Source organism: Carcharodon carcharias, chromosome 9, assembly GCF_017639515.1.
Source record: "Carcharodon carcharias isolate sCarCar2 chromosome 9, sCarCar2.pri, whole genome shotgun sequence".
In the NCBI taxonomy this organism is placed as follows: domain Eukaryota; kingdom Metazoa; phylum Chordata; class Chondrichthyes; order Lamniformes; family Lamnidae; genus Carcharodon; species Carcharodon carcharias.
The window spans coordinates 120,655,557-120,682,401 of NC_054475.1; positions in this window are offsets into that span (position 1 = coordinate 120,655,557).

The following is a 26,845-nucleotide window of genomic DNA, read 5'->3' on the forward strand; positions in this document are numbered from 1 at the left end:
GGAACAAAGGGATTTCGGAGTGCAAATACACCACTCACTAAAAGTTGCGCCACAGGTTAGCAAAGACCATTTAAAAAGCAAACTAAGCAATAGGCTTTATATCTAGAGGGATAGAATGGAATAATCAAGATTTTATGTTAAACCTTTATCGAACCTTGGTTAGACAACATTTAAAAGCATGGTGTGTGGTTTTGGTCATCGTATTATAGATATGGAGACACTGCAAAGGGTGCAGAAAAGATTTGCGAGAGTGATACCAGAAATGAATGAGGATATATATCAGGAAAGGTGTAACAGGGTGGGTCTCTTTTCTGTTGATAAAAGAAGGCTGAGGGGTGACCCAACAGAGGTATTTAAAACTATGAAAGGTTTTGATAGAGTGGATACAGGGAGAATGTTACTTTCTGTAGGCAAGAGCATAACTAGAGGTCACTCTGCAAACATAAGAAGCTTTGTCATTTACTATATTCCTACTCGTACTTTATAAATGGCTGAGTGCATTCAGTTAGTGCATACAAACTGTACATTTAAAATTCATAGTCAAGGCAGCAACATTTATACTTATTAGAAAGCTTTTACTAAAAGTAAAAAAGAATCAGTAGTTTTTTTTATATCTCACTCTAAAATCAATGTTAGCATAAGCCTATGAGGCATACTTAATTTACAACAATTCAAAAAACATCACTTCTGGAATGATATCAAAGGCAAGCATGTTGGAAACTGTAACCTGATTTCAATTTTATATTTCAATCTTAAAAATATTGGATGAGATCCAAGGCAAAGTCCTTAAATTAATCTCTGAACGGGGATTAAATTGCATTTAAATCTCTTCCTCGTGATTATTCACAAGGGAGAATAAGAGGATTTATCATACTGCCAGCTCTCAAATTATGAAAGGATTTTGAAGAATGTTGGGAAGTAACAGATTCTGTGAGGAAACAGCTGAACAGTTTGCTAACCTTTTCCATTTAGATCGTGCTGGGCCACTTCTATTCCTATTTCTGCTGCTCTTCAAGTTCTTAACGGCAATATATGCCCCTGAGGTCTGCGGGCCTTCTGGTGCACTCCTGCTGTGAATCAGTAGACATGCAGCAAAGTGCCTGTGGAAATAGGCTGCGAGCTGGACACTGCCAGATTCTGCAGTGCTCCTGTCCATCCTGAATGGTGTCATCCATCAGAGGAGGAGTGGCAAGGGGCAAGGCATTTCCCAGGTTAGGAGTATCATTGACCATGTCCTGGCACACTCCTGCTGTATGGGTGTTTGGGTGAGAACGTATTGACTGGTGGAAGTACAGCCCTCCTGATTGTCGAAGCCTCTGACTTCGCCTATGTGTGTTCAGACCTGCCTGGCTACTTTTTCTCTTTCTCGGCTCTCTGGGAAAGTAGGGCTGATGTGCCAAAAACATGCCGGGAGCACCAACGCTACCCCAGATGTGCCTAGTAGTGGCATGGGTGCCCAGCAGAAAAATTAGAAAATCTCCTATGACCCTGGAAGCTCTATGAGTAATTGTAGGTTTTTTACATACTTAAAAGAGAGCTTATAACAGTGTTGCAGATTCAGTGGTTAGTTTGAAAATGTTATAATGTGCACATATATCAAAGGTTTCAGATTTTGAAGTGTTACGATGATGGAGACTCATCATCAGCCATGACAGTGTGTGGGAGCAAATGACCATGAATCGACTGAATGAAATATGTTTCTGAGCCAATACCAAGCTCATCGTATCAGTCAATGTTGTGGTTGGCAATGGATTTCCAGATCAGAGGGCCATCTTCTTGGTCATTTCCTTTACGTATTCAGATCAAAATAAATTGGTATATAAAAATAAACAATGTGTAATTATATAGGGTCTTTAATGTAGTGGTATCAAGAGAGGTGATGGGATGATAGAGCTGGGTGTTGTCCATGCTATATGTGGAGGTCCATGCCATGTCTCTGCCCAATGTAGCCAATGGGTAGTATGTAGTTGAGGAAGAGGTGGGGATCAGCAATTGATCCTTGGGGCACTCCAGATATAAGGGTGTGGGTGTGGCAGGGATGGGGGTTGAAATGATTGCTAGAAATCCTCTGGCTATGATTTTATAAAGAGGAGTGGAACCAGGTGAGGGCAGCTTGAAGGATCTGAAAAAACAGAGAGGCATTGTAGCAGGATGGTGTGGTTGACCACATCAAAGACTGCAAAAAGGTGGAGTCGGTAAGGGAGAGGTAATGCGCCACCATCAGAGGATGTCCAGCATTGATCTGTGACAGATGTTATTTTAGAAACATCAAAGTTTGAGAAATGTTTTTGGAAAAGGTACTTTCAATCACTCAAGGCTCACTTACCAAAAGCTATTAAGTTTAACACTTGGGGCAGAATCTTCCGCTCTGAAAGCTAAGTTCAGTGGTACGCATGGATGTATGAGTGATGCCCATTGTGGAGGAGGGGAGTGGCAGGATAACTTAACATGCACATTCTTGCACTGTTCAGCTCATTACCTATGCATCCGTGTGGAGCCCGGCAATTTTCTTGGCAGGGGTGGGCAGGAAGTCCCCATCGTTATCTCATGGGCTTGAAGTCTGGGTGCCATATTTAAAGGGTACCTGGACAGCTTCCCTTCTGCCCATAGCCTTCCTCCAAGGCCCAGCCTCCACTGCACCCTTCCACCCTAACCCCCATCCCCGCCACCCACCCCCCCACCGCCCCCCCACCCCCCACCCTTCCAGCCTTCACACAGCTTGTGTTCCCGGCACCCGATATGACTGGAGTTATGAGCAGTCCTTAACAAGGCAAAAGCAGTAACGACTAACCTCAAAGTCATGGAAGAAGTGAAGCACGCCAGGTGCACACCACTTATATAAAGTCGTGAAAGTGAACATTCTATTTCCTGCTGTAGGAGAAATTAATTTGCAGGGGATACTTAATTCTGGCAAGGTGGCCTTTTAATGAGGATGCATGCAATGCTATTACATGCAAAAGGGCTTCCTGACATTGTTTATTGGGAAGCTCAACCCATCTTTAACCTGCCTTTAAAGTCCCAAGAACAGAATTCCGACAGTTCATCCTGACTTAGCAAACTGATTTTTGGTCTCACGCCAAATTAAGTTCCCCTGCCCCTCATGATTCCCCTCGCTGGCAGGATCAGAAAATTCCATCCTAAGAAGGAGAAAGTACCCAGAAAATCTTTAAGTTAATGAGAATTTAAGACAGGAGAAGAATTGTTTAATGGTACACCAAATCTAAAAGGACATGGAAGTACAACAAGAACTATTCTGACTGATATGGCACTTTTAATGTAATAAAATGCCCTAAGGTAGTTGATGTGATGTACATTGACTTCAAAAAGGCATTTGGTCAAGTATCACATATTAAGCTTGTCAGCAAAATTAAAGACCATGGAATAAAAGGGAAAGTCGCAGCTTAGATGCAAAGTTCGCTGAGTGACAGGAAGCAGAGAGTAGGGTAAACAGTTGCTTTTCAGACTGGAGGTTCTCCAGGGATCGGTATGAGGACCTGTGCTTTTTTTGATATATATTAGCGGCCTAGACAGGACACAATTCAAAAACTTGCAGATGACAGAAAGTTTGGAAATGTTGTGAACTGTGAAGAGAATAGCGACAGACTTCAAGAAGACGGCTGGCAGAATGGGCGAACATGTGACAGATGATATTTAATGCAGTGAAGTGTGAAGTGATACACTTTGGTAAGGAGATTGAGGAGAGGTAATGAAAATAAAGGGCACAATTCTCAAGGGCGTGCTGGAAGAGAGAGAGAGGGACATGGCATGTATGAGTATAAATTGTTGAAAGTGGCAGAGCAAATTGAGAAAGTGGTTAAAAGGACATACAGGATTCTGGACTTTAAAAATAGAGGCATCGAGTATTAGAGCAAGTACATTATGATAAACATTTATAAAGCACTGGTTTGGCCTTGGTTGGAGTATATATCCAATTCTGGGCACCGCACTTTAGGAAGGATGTGACGTCAGAGAGGGTGCAGAAAAGATTCTTGAGTATGGTTCCAGGGAGAAGGGGCTTCCAGTTACGTGGATAGATTGGAGAAGTTGGGACTGTCCTCCTTGGAGAAGAGAAGGTTGAGAGGAGATTTGATTGAAGTATTCAAATCCATGAGGGGCCTGAGTAGATAGAGAGAACCTGTTCCCATTGGCAGAAGGGCCAAGAACCAGAGGACACCAATCGAAGATGATTGGCAAAAGAAGCAATGGCAACTTAAGAAAGAACTTTTTTACCCAGCAATTGGTTAGGATCTGGAATGCACTGTCTGAGAGTGTGGTAGATAGAGGCAGATTCAATTGTGCTTTTCAAAAGGGAATTGGATAATCACCTGAAGGGGAACAAAAATCACAGGGCTACATGGAAAGGATGGGTGGTGGGTGTGTGAGTTCTTGCAGAGAGCATGCACAGATACTACTGAACAAATGTAACCATTCTATCATTCTATTATTGGTGGAAATTGGCAATCTTACTGATGGCATGGATACGTGGCAGGGAGCTCATCCTGGAGTCAAAAAGATTCAAGGTGGCAGTGATTCAGATATTTAAAATGATGAAAAGATTGGATAATGTGAAGTAAGAAGACTATTTTTTTAAATTTATTCCTGGGACTTGGGCATGACTGGCAAGACCAGAATTTTTTGCCCATCCTTAATTGTCCTCGAGAAAGTAGTGGTGAGTCACTTTCTTGAACTGCTGCAGTCCATGTGGTGTACATAGGTATACCCACGGTGCTGTTAGGAAGGGAGTTCCAGGGTTTTGATCCAGTGACAGTGAAGAAACAGCAATGTACTTCCAAGTCAGGAAGGTATGTGACTTGGAGGGGATCTTGCAGTTGCTGGTGTTCCCATTCACCTGTTGTCCTTGTCCTTCAATGTGGTAGGGGTTCTAGGTGTTATATGTTGTTGTGGTATCTGTAAATGTCTGCAACTAGTTAGGTAGCCAGGAACTACTTAGCTAGGAATTAATGTGTTAAGTGTGGTTTGCCAGGGGGCCACATTTCACAGCTACACTCATGATGTATACCAGAACCAGTTCAATCTGGGACCTTCTTTTGTTCAGGTAAAATAACAACATTAAAATGAAAGAGTTCTGATCTTCCAATGCCTGAAGTGTGATTATTAACAACACCTGGGAACCAAAAGGCAGCAACAACAACATATATCAGTAGGTTTGGAAGGTAAAGAAGCCAGATGTGTTGTTGCTGTGCACCTTTTAGATAACACACAATGCTGCCTCTGTGCACCAGTGGTGGAAAGAGTGAATGTTTATGCTGGTTGATGAGATGTCAAGCAAGTAGGCTGCTTTGTCCTGGTTAGTGTTGAGCTTTTTAAGTGTTATTGGAGCAGCACCCATCTGGCAAGTGGAGAGTGTTCCATAGCACATCTAAAGTGTGCATTTGCTTTGGGGAGTCAAAAACTGGCTTGATGTCAAGAGCAGTCACTCTCAACTCACTCCTGGAATTCAACTCTTTTGTCCAAGCTTAGACTAAGGTGAAAATGAAGCCTGGAACTAGGTGTAGCTCAAACTGAGCATCAGGAAGCAGGTTATTCGTGCGTAAATGCTGCTTAATAGCACTGTCAACCACACCTTCCATCACTTTGCTGATGATTGAGAGTAGACAGATGGAGTGATCATTGGCCAGATTGGATTTTTCCTGCTTTTGATGGATAAGATCCACCTGGACAATTTTCCACATGATTGGGAGGGTGCCGGTGTTGCAGCTGTATTAGAGTAGCTTTGCTAAGGGCATGGCTAGTTCCAGAGTGCATGTCTTCAGTACTGCTGACAAGGTGTTGTCAGGGCCCTTTGCCTTTGCTGTGTGCAATGTCTACTGCTTTTTCTTGATATCTTGTGGAATGAATCAAATTTTCTGAAGACTGGCATCTATGATGGTAGGGACCTCTGAAGGAGGTTGAGATTGATCACCCACTTGGCACTTCTGGCTGAAGATGGTTGTAAATGCTTCAGCATTGTCTTTTGCACCGATATGCTGGGCTCACCCATCATGGCAGATGGAGATGTTTGTTGAGCCTCCTGCTCTGGTCAGTTTTTTAACTGTCCACCACAATTCATAACTTCATGAGGCAGGACTGTAGAGCTTTGATCTAATCTGTGGGTTGTGGAAATGCTAAGCTCTGTGTACAACGTGCTGCATTCATCATTTAGCATGCATGTAGCCCTGTGTTTTAGCTTCATTAGGTTGGCACCTCATCTTTAGATGTGCCTGTTAATGCTCCTGCACTCCTCATTGAATTGGCTTGTTGGTAATGGTAGAATGAAGAACCTACTGGGCCATGCAGTTACAGGTTATGGTGGAATACAATTCTGCTGCTTCTAATTGTAGTGTTTCATGGATGCCCAGTTTTGAGTCATATGATCTGATCTGAGTCTATAACAGGGTGGTAGTGCCAGACAATATGATGGAAGATATAATGAATGAGTGTAGATGACACTTTCTCTCACAAGGATTGTGTGGTGGTCACTCCTACCAATACTGTCAGATGAGTTTGAGATGGTTAGATTGTTGAGGGAGAAGTCAATTTTTCCCTCTTGTTGATTCTCTCACCACTTGTCCTAAGCCTAGTTTATTGTGTTTCTGTGTCTGCTTTACACAAACTTTATATAATTGCACACACTAGATTGGTGAATTATACATAGGTTCAGTTTATTTGAAGATATATTACAGGATGTCTCAGCAGACAGATCTGTCATTACTCACAGGGACAGCACAGTTGTAATTCCTACAAACTCTACTAGCTACTGGCCACATGCTGCTTTATATCCTGGTTACTTGCCCCTTTACATATTCCCTTAAAGTGATATCACAACACCGGTTGGTCACTATGATCTTCAGGACTCAGTGTTTGGTCAGTAGCGATACTAGTAAGCCACTCTTGTTGATGGATATTGATGTCTTCCACCCAGAGTACATTCTGTGTCATTGCTACCTGCTGTACTTCTTCCATGTGGTGTGCACCATGGAGGTGTACTGATTTATCAGCTGAAGGAGGGCAGTAGGTGGTAATTCATAGGAGATTTCCTTACTGGTGTTTACCCTGATGCCATGAAACTTCATGTGGTCTGCAGTCAATGTTGAGAATTCCCAGGACCACTCCCTCCTGTATACCACTGTGCCATCGCCTCTGGTGAGTCTGTCTTGCCACTGGGACAGGACATACCCAGGATGGTAATAGAGGAATCTGGGACATTGTCTGTAAGGTATGATTTGGTGAGTACCACTATGTCAGGCTATTGCTTGACAAGTCCGTGAGACAGTTCTCCCAACTTTGCACAACTGTTCGTGAGGAGAATTTAGCAGGATTGACCGGATGGGGCACTCCTGGTGCCCAGGTGGTCAGTCTGGTTTTATTCTTATTTGACTTTTCTGTAGCGGTTTATTACAACTGAATGGCTTAAGCCATTTCAGAGGGAAGTCAAGTGTCAACCACATTGACTGTGGATCTGAAGTCACATGTAGACCAGACAGGGTAAAGACAGAAGATTTCGTCCCCTGAAAGACAGTGAACCAGATGGGTTTTTGCAACAGCCTGTTAGTTTCATTATTAATGAGATTAGCATTTTATTCCAGATTTATTAATCAGTTTATTAATTAACTGCCCTCATCTGGTCCCATTCTTATCTATCTAATCATAGCTAAAGGATCATCTTCTCCTCCATCATCCACACTGCTACCTCAGGTGTTCCCCAAAGATCTATCCTTTGTCCCCTCCTATTTTGCATCTACATGCTGCCCCTCAGTGGCGTCATCCAAAAACACAACATTGGGTTAAATATTTACACTGATGACATCAAGTTCTACTTCACCACCACCTCTAATGACCACATTGTAACGAATGCTTCTTGTCTAATACCAAGAATTGGGTGAGCAAAAATTTACTCCAACTAAATATTGGGAATCTAAAGCCATTGATGTCAGTCCCCACCATAAACTTTGTTTCCTAGCCACCAAATCCATCCCTCTTCCTGGCAAATGTTCAAGGCTGAACCAGACCAGTTCCATCCTTGGTGTTGTATTCTGCATTGAGATGAGCTTCCAATCACACAACTACACATCTAATTTATCACCAATACTGCCTAATTTCACCTCTGTAACATTGCCCCCAATTCAGCTCATCTGCTGATGAAACTCTCATCCATGTATTTCATAATTCCAGATTTGACTATTCCACAGCTCTCCTGGATGGCCTCCCAGTTTCCACTCCCCATAAAATTCAGCTCATCCAAAACTCTGACGTCAGTACCCTAACTCACACCAAGACCTGTTCATTTTCCAGTCCAGAAGCACCTCAGTTTTAAAATCTTATCCTTGTTTTCTTATCACTCTATAGCCTCACCCCTTCTTACTTCTGTCACCTCCTCTATCCCTACAAGCCTTTGAGATCTCTGCCTGCTCCAATTTTGGCTTCCTGCACATTCCCAAGTTTACTTACTCCACCATTGGCGACAGTGCCATCAGCTGCCTATGTGCTTAGTTCTGAATTTACCTCCTTAAACCTCTCCGCCTCCCTACCTCTCTTTCCTCCTTTAAGACATTCCTTAAACCTGCCTCTTTAACCATGTTTGTCACGTGCCATTTTTCTCCTTATGTAGCTTGGTGTCAGCACCTTGGGATGTGTTACCACATTAAAGACACAAAGCAAATGCAAGTTATCATTTGGTAGTACAGCAATATTAAATGCAAGTTGTTATCATTGAGTTAAAATTGACCTTAACATCTCTTGACAATGCAGCATTCCCTCAGTATAGCATTAAAAATGATCAAATACAGCATGACTCATGGCTCATTAGCTACTGGGGCTACCTCCAAATAAAAGCAGATAAAAAGGTAGTGCCTTTATGTCACTAATTTATTAATGTGTACAAATGATAGAATTTTATGGAGGGAGATTGCAAGTCCTCAGCTTGTAAAAATACTAGGACAAAAAGTATTTAACATCCATATAGTTATAATATTAAATTATTTACATTATAATGATTATCAGAACCTATAATTAGAGTACATTGAATGATCAAGATCTCTGCTATGGGAAATGGGAACTTGTCAGTTTTCCATCTCATCACGATGGCTGATCCCATTATGACTTATGTCATCGTTTGGTTGTTGTGGTTAAACAAATTCAATACCAATTTATCTTGAGTTTGTATTTCATAAATATATTCAGAACATTTTAGTAGAGGTACCCAATAATCACACTGCTTCAATTTTTAAAAAAATATAATTAGCAAATCTCCCATAGCATTGCTCATGGCAAGTAAGAGGAGGCACTATATTTGGAGGACAAGATGTTAATTGATGTGAATCTCAATGTAATATTCCTCTCTTAAATAAAACTATAGAGTCTAACTGGTGCTAAGTAAACATTAGGTGAGTTCATTTGTAGGTTAATTGCTGTTCAGGCTGGAGATCTGAATCCTGGTTTTGCTTGTGGAAAGGTGAATAATAGGCTGTATGCAGAGCTGTGGGTCTGATATTTGCTCTTCCTGAAGAATTTTTGTACAACTTGACTTTCTTGATATTTTTTTCAAGTGTGAAATTTGCATTATGCAGGAGGGTTGAAGTCTGAAGTGTGACTGACAGGAAGCACAAGCAGAAATAAAAGTTCTATACACTTTAGTGTTCACAGAGGGGGTGGACATTTGGATTGTTTAACCACCAGAGATGGGCGTTGAACAGTTAGTGGAGATTATTATTTAAAGAGAAATTATCAAAATGAAGTTATTCAAACTTTAGCAGACAATTTACAGAGACCTGGGACTTGAATTTCAATCTGGTGTTGGAAACATGATGCCCAAATCTTTTCCAGTCCTGATCCCACACCGCGTCTGTGTTGCAGACATAATACTATCTTAAAATGCAGATCCCTTAATTGGGCTGCATAAGGCAAACTTAACACCCAATTAGTGGTGCTGGATGCTGCCAGGAGACAGGAACTGACTCTGGAGTGCAATCTCAAGGGCATATGGCAGCAATGACTGGGTTTGCTGTTACCTTGCAGAATGGAGCATAGGGGATCAGAGGACAAGCAGCTACATGGGTGCAAACAGTCAATGAAAAGATAGTGGACCCATTCTGTATGAATAACCCTTTTCTTCAACAATTTTACTTCAGGAGAAACATCACTTGATGGTTCTCCACATTGCATCTGACTATTGTGATATGATGTAACTCTTTCGAGTACAAACCCATTTCCATCTGTTTCAGATGAAGTTACATTGTTTGCCATTGTGAGATTTGAACTCCTGATCTTGGGGTTACAAACCCAGTACCATAACCACTTGGCTATGTAGGCCAAGCCTTGTGATATGATGTAACTCTTTTGAGTACAAGCATGTTTCCATCTGTTCAGATGAAGTTACATTGTTTGCCATTGTGAGATTTGAACTTTTGATCTTGGGATTACAAACCCAGTACCATAACCACTTGGCTATTTAGGCCAAGCTTGTGATATGATGTAACTCTTTCGAGTATAAGCCCATTTCCATCTGTTTCAGATGAAGTTACATTGTTTCATAGTTTGCCATTGTGAGAATTGAACTCTTGATCTTGGGGTTACAAACCCAGTACCATAACCACTTGGCTATTTAGGCCAAGCTTGTGATATGATGTACATGTACCTTTAAGGGCTGTACCTTAAACTGTTATCAAGCACTACCACCAAGACAGGATGTGATGTAATAGTCCCATGACTCTGGACTCAGTCTACAGCAGCAGTCAAAGTCATAGAAGAACTATTATTGTGGCAGCATGGTTTTTGAAGATTTGACTGAGAAGTATACCAGCCTCAACCATTTCACATGCAGCTGAAGAACTGGTGTGGAAGCGAAACATTCATCGAGTACTAACGCATCATTCTGCAGCTCTGTAGGAATACTATAACAGCACCTTTGTTCTGCAACTTCGTACCTCGGGCCAGCCAGCAGGCATCGGGCCAGTAAGATTTTTCAAATTTGGGAGTGCTTAATTAGTATAAATCAACCTGCTGCAAAGGTTTTGCAGAAACAGAGATTAAATAGCTGACTCTGGAGGGTCTAGCTTTAAGCAGAACTTTGCAGACAATAGAATCCATTACTGTTGCTTTCTTACTGCCTTCAGGTGGTCAAGGGAAAGTTAAAGCATTGTAGATGGGCTAGGGCAGAAGACTCCATTTGATAATGGCTCCTAACAGCTTGAAGAAGGCTGTAAAAAGTATTTTTTCACTGTTCAATCTTATCTTTGAAGCTTGCAGTTCCGTTTCGAGCCAAAATCATGTTTTGTCAGTGGAGCTTAAGGAAGCCTGGGAAAGGCAGAAACAGCTCAATGGCACACCATTGCACTCAAGCAACAATCTATGACCACTTAAGACAGTGGGCACTTAAGTTACTGCAATTCAGGGAGCAAAGCCAAATTCTGAAGGGCTGTAAAAAGCTGCCCTGTTTCAGGGAGCATGAATAATCCTGAAAAAAGCCACAAGATGACCATAACATTTCCAACATTTAGCTGGAAGGCAATGGCCCTCCTATCTGAGTTTACTTTGTTCTGACAACATGTAGAGCTATGTTTTCTGGACCTCAATATTTCTGAACCAGACAAACAAGCCATTAAGATCAAAATTGTTATAGGCAATGGAGACCTCCACAGACTGAAAACTTCAGGTCTGGTGGACAATGTACTTAAAAATCCAGCTAAAAGATGGTCAACCCTCAATGATCAATTACAAGTGAAGCTCAACTCCCAAATACACCATCTGGAATTCATGTCTTTTAGACAGCAACAACAGAAGCCATTGATCAATTCAGAGGCAAGGGGTGTTACTGCGGCTTTATGGCATTAGAGTTAGCTAACAGAATAATCCAGCTTGTGATAGCATCTACCCTAATAAAAGAATTCCAAAAAGACCTCTTGGACCAACCCAAAGGTTGCACCACGGAAGGACTATTGTAAAGTGGATGCAAGTACGAAGCCATACCGCTGGGTAGTAGTCTACAGGTTGTACACAATTTGTTCACTATTGGCATGATAACAAATGCAGGAAATATGGCTTCATACATGCACCCAGAAATTACCCAGCTTTTAATGCCACATGCAAGGCATACAGCACCAGAAGCCTCTAGAAGCATCAATGCAGAAAGCAAAGTACAGAACAAGTGGTTTGACGTCATGAGAAGCCAAAACTAGAGGCCAGACAGGTACAGCATTCCAAATACACGAGCACATAACAGTCATCATCAAAATAAGATCCACAAAATGTCTAGCCAAGCTATACAATCAGATGATGAGGGTGATCAGATCATCAATATACAAAGTGAGCAGGCATTCAGCCCAGTGAGCATCACAGAATGTATTGGCACAGTGATACCAACAGAAGCATTGCCGCCAACCAAGTTACATGCCCACAAATGCAAGGACAGCATAACTTGTATGCAGAACTGAATACCGGTGTAGGTGCAAACATCCTTCCACTTTGCACATTGAAATGTGTACCCACTGCCAAACTCACCACGTACAATGACTTAGAGATTCCATTGCTGGGATCCATTACTCTCAAGTGTCGCTACAACAATTCACCCTGGACACCCCAGATCCAGTGATTGCAGGCCAACAGAGTGTAGGGACCTGTCCTTGCTCACCATTCGTGGTATCATCAAGACAATGGTGAGGACCACAGACCACAAGGTACATCAACGGAACCCCCATTCTTAAACTAGGAGAAGTTAATTCTGCAATGCAGATCATCAATCAACAGGCTATGCAACACAGTTTGAACTGCATACGTATACCCATTCCAAACTTGCCAACGTCATCGTACTGCGGAATCAATGTGGAATTACTATTCTGCGAAAAAGTGTGGCCCACCTTCCCCAGTCATCACTCAGAATCACAATGCAGAAGAGGCACTTCGGCCCATCGAGTCTGCACTGACGCAGAGAAACACCTGACCTACCTACCTAACCCCATTTACCAGCACTTGGCCCATAGCCTTGAATGTTATGACATGCCAAGTGCTCTTCCAGGTACTTTTTAAAGGATGTGAGGCAACCCGCCTCCACCACCCTCCCAGGCAGCGCATTCCAGACTGTCAATACCTTCTAGGTAAAAAAATTTTTCCTCACATCCCCCCTAAACCTCCTGCCTCTCACCTTGAACTTGTGTCTCCTCGTGACTGACCCTTCAACTAAGGGGAATAGCTGTTCCCTATCCACCCTGTCCATGCCCCTTGATCAGGTCGCCCAATGAGTCTTCTCCGCTCCAATGAAAACAACCCAAGTCTATCCAAACTCTCATCAATACTCCCAGGAGTACATGATATATTAATCAAAAAACAGGGAGAATGAAGATGCCCACAACTGACATGTGGGTAATGGATAACCCAACCTGAACATTGAACAGAAAGTTCGAGTCAAACTGATGGTGAAAGCAAAAAACTGCGGATGCTGGAAATCTGAAACAAAAACAAAAATAAAAATACCTGGAAAAACTCAGCAAGTCTGACAGCATCTGCAGAGAGGAATACAGTTAACGTTTCGAGTCCATATCCAGCAGAAATCATCGGCATGTGCCCAGAACCAAGATCATGTCAAGTATGAACACCAGGTGACATAACAGTGTGACGAAAAAGAAGCCAAATCATAACAATACCACAATCAGAAACACCGAGTAATCCTATTTCAAATGGAACACATTCTAAGACGCAGCACAAACAAAGCACCCCAAATAAGCCTTCAGAAAAACATACAGCAGCCTGCAACTAAGATCAGTGTAACTAAGTCAGGTTGGATAAGCAAACTGCTGATACATTTCAGAGACTTGTAAATTAATTGCTTTGTATAAGGGTATATTCAGAAATAATGGCCAGAATTTTCCAGCCCCTCCTCGGCAGGTTCCTGCACGGTTGGGCTGGCGAGCCATAGAAATCTACCTTCACATCAGTGGGACTGGACAATTCCCCAATGTGTGAGGAGCTGGAAAATTCCAGCCAATGTTATTTTCTTTTGCGGTCATGTAAACAGTGTGATTCTTTAAAGGTGACTGCTAGTTAAGAAGAAAGCAGGAATGTTCTTGTGATATACAAATACCTTTAAGGGAGCGTGTCTTAAACTGTTGTTAATCACTACCACCGAGACAGAATGTGATCTAGCAAACCCAGGACTCTGAACTCAGTCTACAGCAGCACCAGCTGTAGTCAAACATATATACACAGCCTCCCAATTAACTCTATCTGTTTATATAGTCTTAACTTAAAATAAAGAACTCACATTACTCTTTTACCAGTTGTGGTCATACGATTGGTACATTTATATCGAATAGAAGAATGTAACGCTGACAACTGTGTTCTAGCGATCACTTTTCCCGACCTGTAATTTGAAAGTTGTGTTCAGGCACTCTCCAGCCCGGTTAATAAGCTGTTCAAGGAGCTTAATGGGCAGTTGATTGGAGGCGAGTGGTTTCCAGGTCCCCTCCCTACTTACCCCATGCCCTCACTTTGAAAAGAGCAGCACGTTCTGGAGGCATCAGAAGACTGACCCCCTCCCCCACACAGGCAATTGAAAATCAAGCCCCTTGTAGCTTATAGCTGAGAATACTGAGGAAATCCACAAAAAAACATGGATTAAGTTTGAGAACATAAACTATGCTTTACTGATCTAACAAGGTGTTATTCTTTTGATCATTGCTTTGCAATAACCAGAGATTGTAAGTGCTGGGTTTACCATAGTTCCCAGATCTCTTTGCATTTTTATCTTGGTTAATTCAATACCATCACTGAGTATGTGCAAGTAATCCATTTTCTACCAACATGCCACACCTTGTACTTACTGAATCTTCCATTGTTGCACTTATTATCTGGTCTTTCAGTGGATTGTTGGCTGCTCCATCAGCCCCCCTCACCCCCAGAATTCCAGTATATTTATTAAAATGAGAAATTGAGGTCAAAGCAATGGTTCCACTGAGCATGTTTATACATTTTGGAAACATTCTAGAGGCTCTATAGATACTTTATTGAGGGCTATAGGATCCCATGGAAGGGTGAACCTGATTTCATAGAAATATTAAAATGATACACACAAGGAGGGTGCATTATCTATGACAATAGCTTCTAAATCAAAAATATCTGCTCTAATCTACTTCTCTTTCTTTGTACATTTTTATATATTTCCTTTCACGTTATCTATTCCAGTTAAAATTTTGCTATGATAAATAGCTACTTGTGATTAAGAATTCCATGTTATGTTATTAAAATCTCCTAAATTAACCCTTTATCCTTTTAGTGATAATCTTACATAGGGTATACAGCACTGAAACAGGTTATTCTGTCCAACCAGTACATACCAGCCTTGATTCAAAAAAACCACTGAGAAGTATCCTGCACTGTTTGCCTTCTCAAGCCTTTCAGAATTATGAAAATTTCTCTTAAATTCTTGGCCATCTCTGTTCCAGTGGAAAAGCCCCAATTTTTCAAACATTTTTTCATACCTAGTTCCTAGTTTTATTCCATCTCTATGGCCTCTCCAGTGCTCCAAAATTCTTTCTATCACAAATTGTCCAGGACAACAGTCCAACTGTGTTCCTCATAACAAGAGTGGCTATATGTCAGAAGTATTTAATTGGCTGTAAGGTACCTCAGGATATCCCAAGGTCACTAAAGACACTGTATAAATGCAAGACTTTCTTTTTTCTTTCATCAGCTGTGGCCTAATCAACATCTTGCACAAAGTCAACATGACTTCTTGCTCTGCTATTCAACACCCCTTGCATAAGATACAGAAACTCATTTGACGAATGACCTCTCTCATTTGTATTCATTTTGCAACATCAAAACTCAGATGCATAATGGAATAATAAAAATAGAGTAAAGGATTGGGGTGAATATAAAATAACCACATAAATGAATGCCTTTGTCAGGCGGAAGGCTGGGCATTCAGTAAATATGTTTGAGTTAGAAATTATGGGCAACCTGAATTTATACATCTGAAATTATAATTATATTCAAAAACTAACTAATACTACAATTCAATCTTGACATGTTGACTTAGAATCTGCAGTCAGGTTCAAGTAAATGCAAATCTTGTCTGATTATTTTATCTTTGCAGATGTGATTTATTTGTCTTCTTCTCACACATAGCTGGATGGCGCAGCTTAATTTTAAAAACTAAGAAAGTCTTCAAAAAGGGAAATACTATTCCCTTCAGAAATGAATTTTCCACACAGCCTCAGGCAAAATGAAGCAGTACACAATAAAACCTATAAGGCTATTCTTCATGTTTAACAATTAGTATTTAAAGATCACCCAAATACACTGCACAAAGGTGATTAACGATCAGATTGCCATTCTAACCTTGTCACATGTTGCTTTCAAAGAACTGAGATGAGTTGGCAGCAGGATGGCACATTTAGTAGCGGTACTAAAGTATCAGGCCCCAAGCCTTCTGTGTCAGAGGGGGGAGGTACACAGTGGTGGATGGACATACAGAGTTGTGTTAGACTGGTGTTGTCCCATCCCCTGTCCATGGAAAGCTAAACATTAAAGGTCAAGTAAAGGCAGGTGACTCTTATGTCTTGGTGGCCAAGTGCTATGGGATGGGCAATAGGCCTAGGTCACTCCTCCTACTGCCACTGCAACCCTTGTCCACCCTTACCTCAAGGCTCAGCTTCTCCAATGACTTCCAGGTTTCCATCCAAGCTCCACCCTTTTCAAACTCCAACTCAGCCAAAACTCTACCATGCAAATTCCTAGTAATCCCCCGTCAAGCAAAATGCCTGTCCTCACCAGCTTTAGCTCTCTGTCGCAACACATAGAATTCAAAATCTTTGTCCTAATGTGCAAGTCACCCCATGGCTAGTCTTCTCCAATATCCTCTCACCTGTTTTGGCACATGTCATTGGTCCCCAGACAATGGATCTGATGCATTCCCCATTCAACACTCCTAAAACTGTCTTGACTCTATTCTCTAAAACACTATCCTTAAATCCCTCTGTTTTGCTATGTCAATCCCTGTCTTTAAAAGTTTTTGAAAAGATACAACTTCATCCATTCTTTCTGCCATCTCCCCCAAAGATGCCAATACTACGTAAGGACCATTGTTTCTCTAGCAAGCAGTTTGGGACATTTTACCTGTTAAAAACGATACAGTTCTCACTGCTTATAGTGAGCATGTTTGTGCTCACATGATTTCCTTCCGTGTTCCCCCATTCACTTTGGATCATTTGGTTATGTTCAAACATTTCTGGCTGTCTCAAACTATCAAATGTTCCTCTGTACTTTCAAATTCATATTTCAAGGCAAGCTTGAATGGCTCAATGAAACCCTTCCCACTTCAAGGTGATTAGTATATAGGGCAAATTCACTTTAACAAGGTGCAAACCCTTTACTAAATCTCTGCTCCTGCATGGTTAACATGCTGTAAACAATGAGTTTATGATCAACAATAATGGCAGATAGTTTGTTGCATTTGACAGATTCAGGTGGCTGCTCAAATTAAATGTGGGTGATTTAAATAGTGAAGACCGTAGGCAAATGCAGACATGTAGTAAGCAATACAGGCTAAGGAATGGTATGGCACAGAAAAACCTGTAGACAGGCAGTATCCACAAAGTAGGGTGAACAATCGTTTTTCAAAGTGTTAATAAGCAGTAGGAAGTTCTTGCAGAGTTGGGGTGGGGGTGGTGCAATGACATTGAACATGGTGAGAGATGTTTAAACTGCAAGATTTTTAAAAAGAATCATATCTTCTCACAGTCTTTATTTGCAGCAGGAACCAGACCTCAAAGATCTGTCTGTTAGGCCACGCCCACCATTAGGGAAAAACATGAGGATTTAAAGGGCCTCATTGGCACTCAGTCTGAGCTCCATGGCAGCCATTGCTGCCTCAGAGGTTGCTACCCACTGCGGGTTGCAGTTTGGGAAGCCCTGGCCTAGACTATTTGCTCAAGCTTCAGAGAAAATGAAACTCCGCAGTACCTCATCTTTTAAAAGAAAAATTTCCAAAGCATCTTCAGGTGGTGCCTGCTGATCACCTGAGGCAGTTGTCCAGGCTGGGGTCTGAAACACACGGTGGAATTGTCCCAGATTTGCACCAGGTGCGGTAGCAAGCGGGTAAAATAACTTTTCACCCGTCGGCCGTGATGGCGGGTTTTCACACTGTAGTGCCCCAAACCCGCCACATTATTTATGCAGTCCCAAGTCTCATTCACCCGCCTGCCATCACCTCATCACTTCATCAAGCTTGGCACCATATTTAAAGTCGAGCCACGTGCACACGTATCAGTGCTTCCTGCCCACGGCGACTGCAGGGAAGATGTTCATGAAAAGCAAAAAGACTGCAGCCTCCAGGTTTTGCGAAAGGCCACTGGAGCACCTTTTGGATGCCATGGAGTCCCACCGGGATGTCCCCTACTCCCGCTCTGGCCACAGGATGTGCAGCAACATGACCAACCAAGCTTGGGAGGCAGTTGTCAGCGCCAACACTGTTCAAAAGAGGACAGCTGCCCAGTGCTGCAATAAGGATGAATGATCTTTTCTGTTCCCCCAAGGTAAGTCACTTTTCTCATCACCCTCAACTCACACACTAACAAACCCATCACACATCCGCAGGGATCTCACTCACTGCCAGTTCAAGGGACATCACCATTAACTGTCTCACACTCACCATCATTTCCCTCACCCTGTCCACTCACACCCACACAGGCCAGGCATACTGATTATCTGGCCTGGCAGGCATCCTGCTTACACTTTCTCCATCTCGATTCATGCAGGACAAGCTGGCACACAACAAGAGGGAGAGGTCACAGGCCGGTGGAGGAATGCCGGAAATCAAGGTCCTCATGGACTTTGGAAACAGAGCCATCCAGCTGGCTGATGACAATCTGGACCAGTCCTGTGCTGACGGTGAAGTAGGTGGTGCTGTAAGAAGTGAGGCTCCAGCAGACAGCCATGCTGTGAATGATGTATCCTCTTTCACAGGCCACTGCCATGCACTAATTATCTCTCCTTGCTTCCGCAGGGACATCTGGGAACAGAGCCGACAGACTCCATGACCCAGGGCCTCCAATCAAGCCCCGAAGAAACCTCTGAAGAGGAATCTGGAGGCACCTTCCCTGAAGTCCCATCACAGCGCTCACCCACACCCTCTACCAGTGCATAGACACACACCTCGGCGGGACCTAGCACTACGGTAATGATCCTGCTTTCTTAGCATGGGAGATGCAGGGGGTTCATATGTTTTGGATGCCCTAAGTGGATGGACTGTGGCAGCAACATAGGGAAGCGTGCACATAAGGGAGGAACAAATATAAAAGAGAGTACTTTCTGGGGGTGATTTTAACTACACATATATATCCTTGCAGTTGGGCAGTGGAGGAAATGGTGATCTACCCACTCAAAGTACAAAATGCACTCCTTGTCAATGTGAGGGTGGTAAATGCAATGAAGGCAGTCAAATTTGAAAAGGCCTGAAGCAGCATCTTAAAGGGGAGGTATGAATTGTTGGGAGAGAAATGGGGCAGCTGGTTTTTGAATTGGACAAATCTTTTGCATCACCAACTGTGGTGAGGAGAATAATTTTAGAATAATGCAGTCATCATCGCATCTTCATTACAATCCTGCAACTGCTCCATAATAATATGACGGCAACTGCCTTAAGTGGGAGATCTGAAACAGGCTCCTTCAAAATCTAAAACAGTTTCAAGCAAGGCTGTGTGATAGGCCCCATACTATTTACAATCTACCTGGTAGTGCCTCATCATCAAATATTAACTGCCCTCTGGTATCAGTATTAAATACTGCCTAAATGGAAAACTCTTTAACCTCAGTCGTCTCCGTGCCAAAACTAAACTGACCACTATAGACATACATGATCTACAGTTTGCAAATGACTGCGACAACATTGTCCTCTCTGCACCAGACTTGTAAGTCACTCTCGTTATCTTCAATTCTGCATTCAAGAGACTTGGCCTGTCCTTGAATATTGCTAAAACAAAATTCATATCAACTCACACCTGGTCAACCTCCTCCCATACCTGCTGAAGGGGAGACTCTGGAACATGTTGAGTGCTTCCCATACCTTGGCAACAAGGCTTCAAGTGCAACTTGGACACCTTGCAACCCACACCCTCTCATGTTGTGCCACTCTTCAATATTACCCATTCCTATTTACCTCCTGTTCAATTCCCTGCCCTGCTCCAACTACAATGCACCTTCCCTTTAAAAGGTACAGTCTAGTTTTGAGCACTGCAGGCAAGCTCTGTGATATGTTAGCTGCTCATGTTATTGGCTCCCTGCTGATCCATCCAGCCAATCAACAGCACAGTTAGCTCTGGCTGAATGCTTAAATTATGGAAATAAGCAGGCAGCGCAAAGTTGGCATGCTGCCTGCATCCCCATTTTTTGGGAGCTGGATTTTCTTCTCGGGCTCATGAAATTCAATTCGGGCCCTTTTACAGATTCTGAAAAGCACACCCGACTCATGACTGACTTTGTCCAAGATTTTCATGGTTTCAAGCAAAGATTCTGATTCAGTGCGCAGTTTGTGAGCCAAAATATAATATGGGAAGAGTGTGGATGCTGAGGCAGCTGGCTAGAAGGCCCACTTTGGTTCTCAGTGACAGCAACCCAGCTCCCAATATCATTCTCATACACCCTAAACCTCACCCTTGACCCCTCATTTTCATTGATACTGCAAAGAAAAGAAACTGCAGTCCCATAGAAAAAAGGTTAATCCTGAAGTCGCCATTAAGTTGTGCAAACAAACAACCAGGAACAACATCAAAGGTATATTATTTTATTAGAACCTCTTAAAACTGTCAATCAGTCCCCTGAGCAGCTTTGTCAACCGAGCTGAGTACCTGAGTCTTTGGAAGGAAGCCAAGCATTCATAATGACAATAGTTATCAAAATATTGGCTTTCAGCTCCAGAACCCCCGAAAATGAAAGAACTGATGGTGTATTTTCCATTTCAAATTAGATTGCCTATATTACGCTCCCAGTTGATGTTAATACTGGACAAGTCAGATTCCAGAGTGAAACCTGGCTTGATAGATCCTAACTTTTTTTTAGAAACCGTGGAGGAAATTTTCTTCACAGGATTCTGCTGATTAACTTTTAACACAAAGAATAAAATATTTAGTAACCAAGAAAAAATGAAGTAGATTAAACCAGACAAAAAGGTTGCTAATATCTCAAACAAACACAAGAAAATGATTCAAACTCACACTATTCCTTTCACCCCAGCAATATCGTTACAGACAGATTGGGCCATAATCTCCAAGCTCCCCAGAGTCAAATTTGGAGGGTGCCCCAAAGATGTGCTGGGGAATCCCTCTTAGAAGTTCCCAGGTAAGTGCACACTTCCTCTGGACAATTGCCTAGATTGGGAACCATCCAAGAATGTGGTTTAAATCACAAATTTCAGATGGTTCTGCCAGGGTTACACCAATAGTTACAGAAAAAGTTTGAAGAATCAAAACCTCTTCTAACTTCTGGGTAAGTATTGTAAAGACCCAGACCAACCTCACAGGACTTCCTCACACCCCCTGACCAACCCCGCGAGACTCCCCCAACACCTGACGCCCCAATGGGACTCCCCACATATCCCCAACAACACCCGATCTCTGTCACCTCCATGCCCCACCCCCTGACCCCCAATCCGCACCTGTGACCCCCAACCCACCCACACCCAGCCCCACCAACCTCAAACCCCAACCCCCACCCCGCAACCTCCAACCACCCTGATCTCTGAAGCCCCACCCCGCTACCTCACACACCTCCCAGCTCCCCATCCCTGACCTCTGATCCCCCGACATCTGACACCGCTACCCCTCTGATCTCCCCTAACCCCCAAACTCCAGCCACCCCATCCCCTGACCTCCAATCACCGCCCCTGCCGCCACCCCCCCGCCATACCCACCAACCTCCTGAATCCCCCAACCACCAAACACCCCAACCTCAGACTGCCTGAACTCAGAAACCCTGTCCCTCCAACCCCCCTACTCCTCTCAACCTTACCACCCTACCCTGACCTCAGACTTCAACAAGGATCCACCTCCAAGATTTCAACCTTGCCTACCGAGATTCCTTTCCCTGGATCTCCTAGTACACTCAAGCTTCACCTTCCAGGCACAATTTCAGACCCTTAGCCCAGCTAAGCAGAATGCCACTGTTTCAAAAAGCCTACAGAAAGAAGTCACCAACCTTCGGCTGCCTCCTTGGATCTTCAGGGCTTCCCAGAGGCCCACTATGCTTCAAGTCTGCTCCGTACAGCTCTCTCTTTAACTTGGAGCCTATTGCTCTGCTCCTTTCTTTTAACTTGACTTCTGGGACCTCTTTCTATTCCCTGTCTTCAATCCTGTTGGGTCTTTCTTCTAGGATCTCTCCCTATCCCCCTCCCCATGTCTCCCCTTGGTTCACCTGCCTCAGTAATGGCGTTCCAGTTCAGGTGACCTGACATGCATTTCTCACTGTTTTTACTTCTTTACTGCATTGGTCTGGTTCCTGGCCTAAAGAACGTAAAAGACACAACTGCACATGTGCGGCATTTCCTGGCTGCCGCTTTTGCAGAAGGCCCAAGGCACGTCGGGAACTGCAGTTCCTGGATTCCAAACATAAGTACTTGAGTTTCACCACACCTGATAATGAATGGATTGGAGCAGGGGTTTTTTTTCCTGTTAAACAAAGTAAAACATACCTGGACATTTAAATCACATTCCAAACCATGTCAGGGGCATTTCTAATCACATTTTTCTACAGTTTTGAGTGCATTATGGTACTTTCTCCTTTGGGAAAAGTACTTTAATGCATCTCAATACTTACACAATGCTGGTCAATGTAATGGTTAACTAACTTTTCAGGACAAAGCCCTATGGTACGTTGTTGCATTAAAAACATACCTACATTACAATACAACAACTGATAATGATACTTGAAGTTGTCAAAACATGTCAATATATTCCCAACTTCTCAGCAGGTTTTCCCCAGTAGCCACAAACTCCCCCAGGAGGTACATTTTTTGGGGCTTTCAAAACCCACACCAGCACACAAAAATAGAGTGAGGAAGGAAATTCAAAATTCCTGTTGTCCTCATAATGGTAACTCCGACCTCAGAAGAGGTGCGTATGTGTTTTGCACCCAAGACCAAACCAACATGTGAGAAGGTCACACAAAAATGGTGTGTGATGGAAAAGGCAGAGAAAAATCATTTTCCCAGCAAAATAAAATTAAGTTCAGCATTTCACAACCAAATTCCCACCTCCATTGTGAAGTGAAAATCTAACTCATGGTATCACACTTGTACTTCACATCCCTATTTATTAAACCCAAAATGCTAAAGTCTTTTTAGGGCTTCAGCAATCTGCATTTGTGCTTCCTGAGAATTACGTATTTGACAAAGTCTTTGATATGTTTTTCCTCGCTAGCTCTACTGCCTGTTGAAATTGTCTCCTTGGTGGACATTCACATGGAACTACGATGCACATAAAATCACAATTGCCATTTTAATAGTTAGCTGTTTAGGGAGTGCTCTGTGCACTCTATGAGTAGTTTCACAGGCTATAGAGCTAAAGAGATGCCCAAAAGGTAAGCCAGGCTTCCTCCTCTATCCCCACAAAAAATAATCTAGGCCCCATCCATCTGGGACCTGTCCACCCCCAACAGCCACAGCTGCCTCCTGGACCCTGGTGCTGAATTGTGTTGAGATCTGGAAAGGGATGGGGTAGTCTTGTGAGGGAAGAGATATGAGAAGGGATCGTGATGTTTGCAAGTGCCAGGGTCTGGTAGGACTAGAAATAATATCTAAGGGTCCTGGGACGGCACAACAGGGAATGCAGCTTTGCTTCGCATTGGATTCAACTCAGTTAAAGAGGTAGCTATGAGAATCAGATCATGGGAGGCCTGGGTAAAAGTGTGATGGACGCTACAGTGAGCTGGGGAAGTGTGTTCTATTCTTTCTTGGGATGTGAGCATCGCTAGCATTTGTTGTGCAATTGCCCTTGAGTGCAGTTAAGAGTCAACCACATTGCTGTGGGTCTGGAGTCACATGTAGGCCAGACCAGGTAAGGATAGCAGATTTCCTTCCCTAAAGGACATAGGACTTTTTATGACTTTTTTTTTGTTTTTATGACAGTCAACGATAGTTTCATGGTCACCATTATTGAGACTAGCTTTCAATTCCATACTTTTTATAATTAAATTTAAATTCCACCAGCTGCCATTGTGGGATTTAAACCCATGTCCCCAGAACATTAGCCTGGACCTCTGGTTTACCACAATACCACCATCTCCCCCAAATGGAGAGGCAAGAGGCTAAAAATAAGTATAATGTCCTTCTTTTGGTAAACAAACCAATCATATGACAAGAACTGGTAAAACAATAACGTGGTTTCTTTATTTGAAGATAAAACTATATACAGAAAGTGTAAACTGCAAGGCTGAGTATGCATGTCTGACTTCTACAAGCTGCTGCTGGAAACTGAGTAGTGACTGCTAGTAGTTTAAGGTAAGTCTCCTGAAAGGTACATGTACATCCTATCATAATATCCCACTTTTTTCTAAACTAGGGGTTTAATCTTTAGAAAATCAAACTAGTAATCTGTCAGCAAAGGAAAATAGCGCGGGCCGGAATTTTCCTGACCTGTCATGGCAGGACCTGCCACAGGAGATTCGGCGGCCCAACCAAAAATTGGGACCAGATGATCCTGGCGGTTGGTGGGGCCGGAATATCATGCCCATTGTGTTTGAATGAACCATTATACAAAGCAATAAATTTAAAAGTCTCTGAAACGTATCAGCAGTTTGCTTATCCAGCCAGAGTTAGTTACGGTGACCTTGACTGGAGACTGTTATATGTTTTCAGAATGCTGGTTGTCGGTAGGAGGGCTGAGTTTGGGTTGCATCTTAGACAATGTTTTGTTTGGAGTAGGATTACTTGGTGTTTCTGGCTGTGGCGTTGTTCTGATTTGGCATCTGTTTTGTTGCATTATCATGCCATTTGATGTTCTTACTTGACACGATATTGGTTCTGTGCATACGCTGACGAGTTCTACTGGATTCCAGGTGCCATCAATCGGGCATTGTAGTTGAACTTTCTGTCCAATATTGAGGTTGAGTAATTTGTTACCCGCATACCAGTCATAGGCATCTTTCATCTTCCCCTGGTTTTTGAGTAATACATCTTGTATTCCTGGGAGTATTAACAAGTGATAAATGGTGGGGAGTTGTCCACATTTTTCTGCTGAATAGTAATTCCACATTGGTTCTGAAATAGAATGAAGCTTGCAAATTCAGATTGGGTATTCACATTTGGTTCAAACTGTGCCACGTAGCCTGTTAGCTGATGATCTGCATTGCAGAGTTAGGTGGTCTTCTCACAATGTGAGCACAGGGTTTCCAATGATGCTCCTTATGCACTGTGGTTCTCATCATTGTTCTTGACAATAACATGGGTGATGACTAAGGACAGGTCCCTGCAAGCCGGTAGGCCTGCGATCTCAAGACCTGTGGTGTACACAATATAAAATATCTGGGGTATCCAAGGTGAGTTGTAGCAACAATTGAGTATAATGGATCCCAGGGATGGAATTTCCAAGTCATTGTATGTGATGAGTTTGGCAGTGGTTGGTTGAATCATCACTTGCCACTTCTGTGGGTACATACGTTTCAGTGCGCAAAGTGGAAGGATATTTACACCTGTACCAGTATCCAGTTTTACATACAATTGATGCTGTCCCTGCATCTGCACCGGACGGTGGAAAAGGCTTCTGTCAATACCACTTTGATGCTCGCCATGTTGAATGTCTGCTCTCTTTGCGTATTGATGTCCTGGTCATCCTCATCATCACACCATATAGCTTGGCCAGACATTTTGTGGATCTTGTCTTAACGCTGTTTTGTCTGTGCTCTTGGTTGGTTAGAATGCTGCGCGTCTCTGGCTTTTAGTTGTAGCTTCTCATGGCTCAAACCACTTGTTCTGGCCTTTGCTTTCTGCATAGGTGCTTCCAGTGCCTTCTGGTGCCATGTACCTTGTAGAAAGCATGAAAAGATGGGCAATTTCTAGCTACATGTATGAGGCTGCAAAACCCACATTGCTCACTAGGCTTGCCTCTATTGGTTGTTGTGTCAATGGTGGGCAAATCACACATGGCCTGTAGACTATGTCTACCAGGTATGTATGGTTTCATACTTGCATCCACTTTGCAGTAGTGCATCGGAGCTGTAACCTTTGGGTGGATCCAAGGTGTCTTTTTGAAATACTTCTACCAGAGTAGGTGCTATCAGGAGCTCAATTATTCTATCAACTAGCTCTGATGCCATGAAGTTGTAATCGCATCCATTGTCTCTGCATTTATTTATGAATTTATCAAAGGTTTCTGTCAGTTGTTACCTAAAAGACATGAATTCCAGACAGTGTATTCAGAAGTTATGATTCACTCGTAATTGACTTTTGAGTATTGACCATATTTTAACTGGATTTTTGAGGTTATTGTGCAATAAATCTGAAGTGTTCAGTCTGTGGATGCCTTCATTGCCTGTAGCAAATATAATCTTAATGGCTTGTTTCTCTAGTTCGGAAATAATGAGGTCCAGAAAACACATCTCTATGCATTGTCAGAGCAAAGTCAACTCAGACAGGAAATCTGCTGACTTCCAATTGATTGTTGGAAATTTTGTGGTCATCCTGTGGTTTTTTTGAAAGATTATTAGGAGTATCTGGAACAATCGTTCAGGTTTTTCACTGCCCTGAGTTGCAGTACGTTCAGTGACCACAACCTTAGCTCGTCATACGAAAACAAAAACACTGAACTTGTCTCACTTCCTCCAAATAAAAGGTGTGGCTATGGGTACCTGCATGGGCCCCAGTTATGCC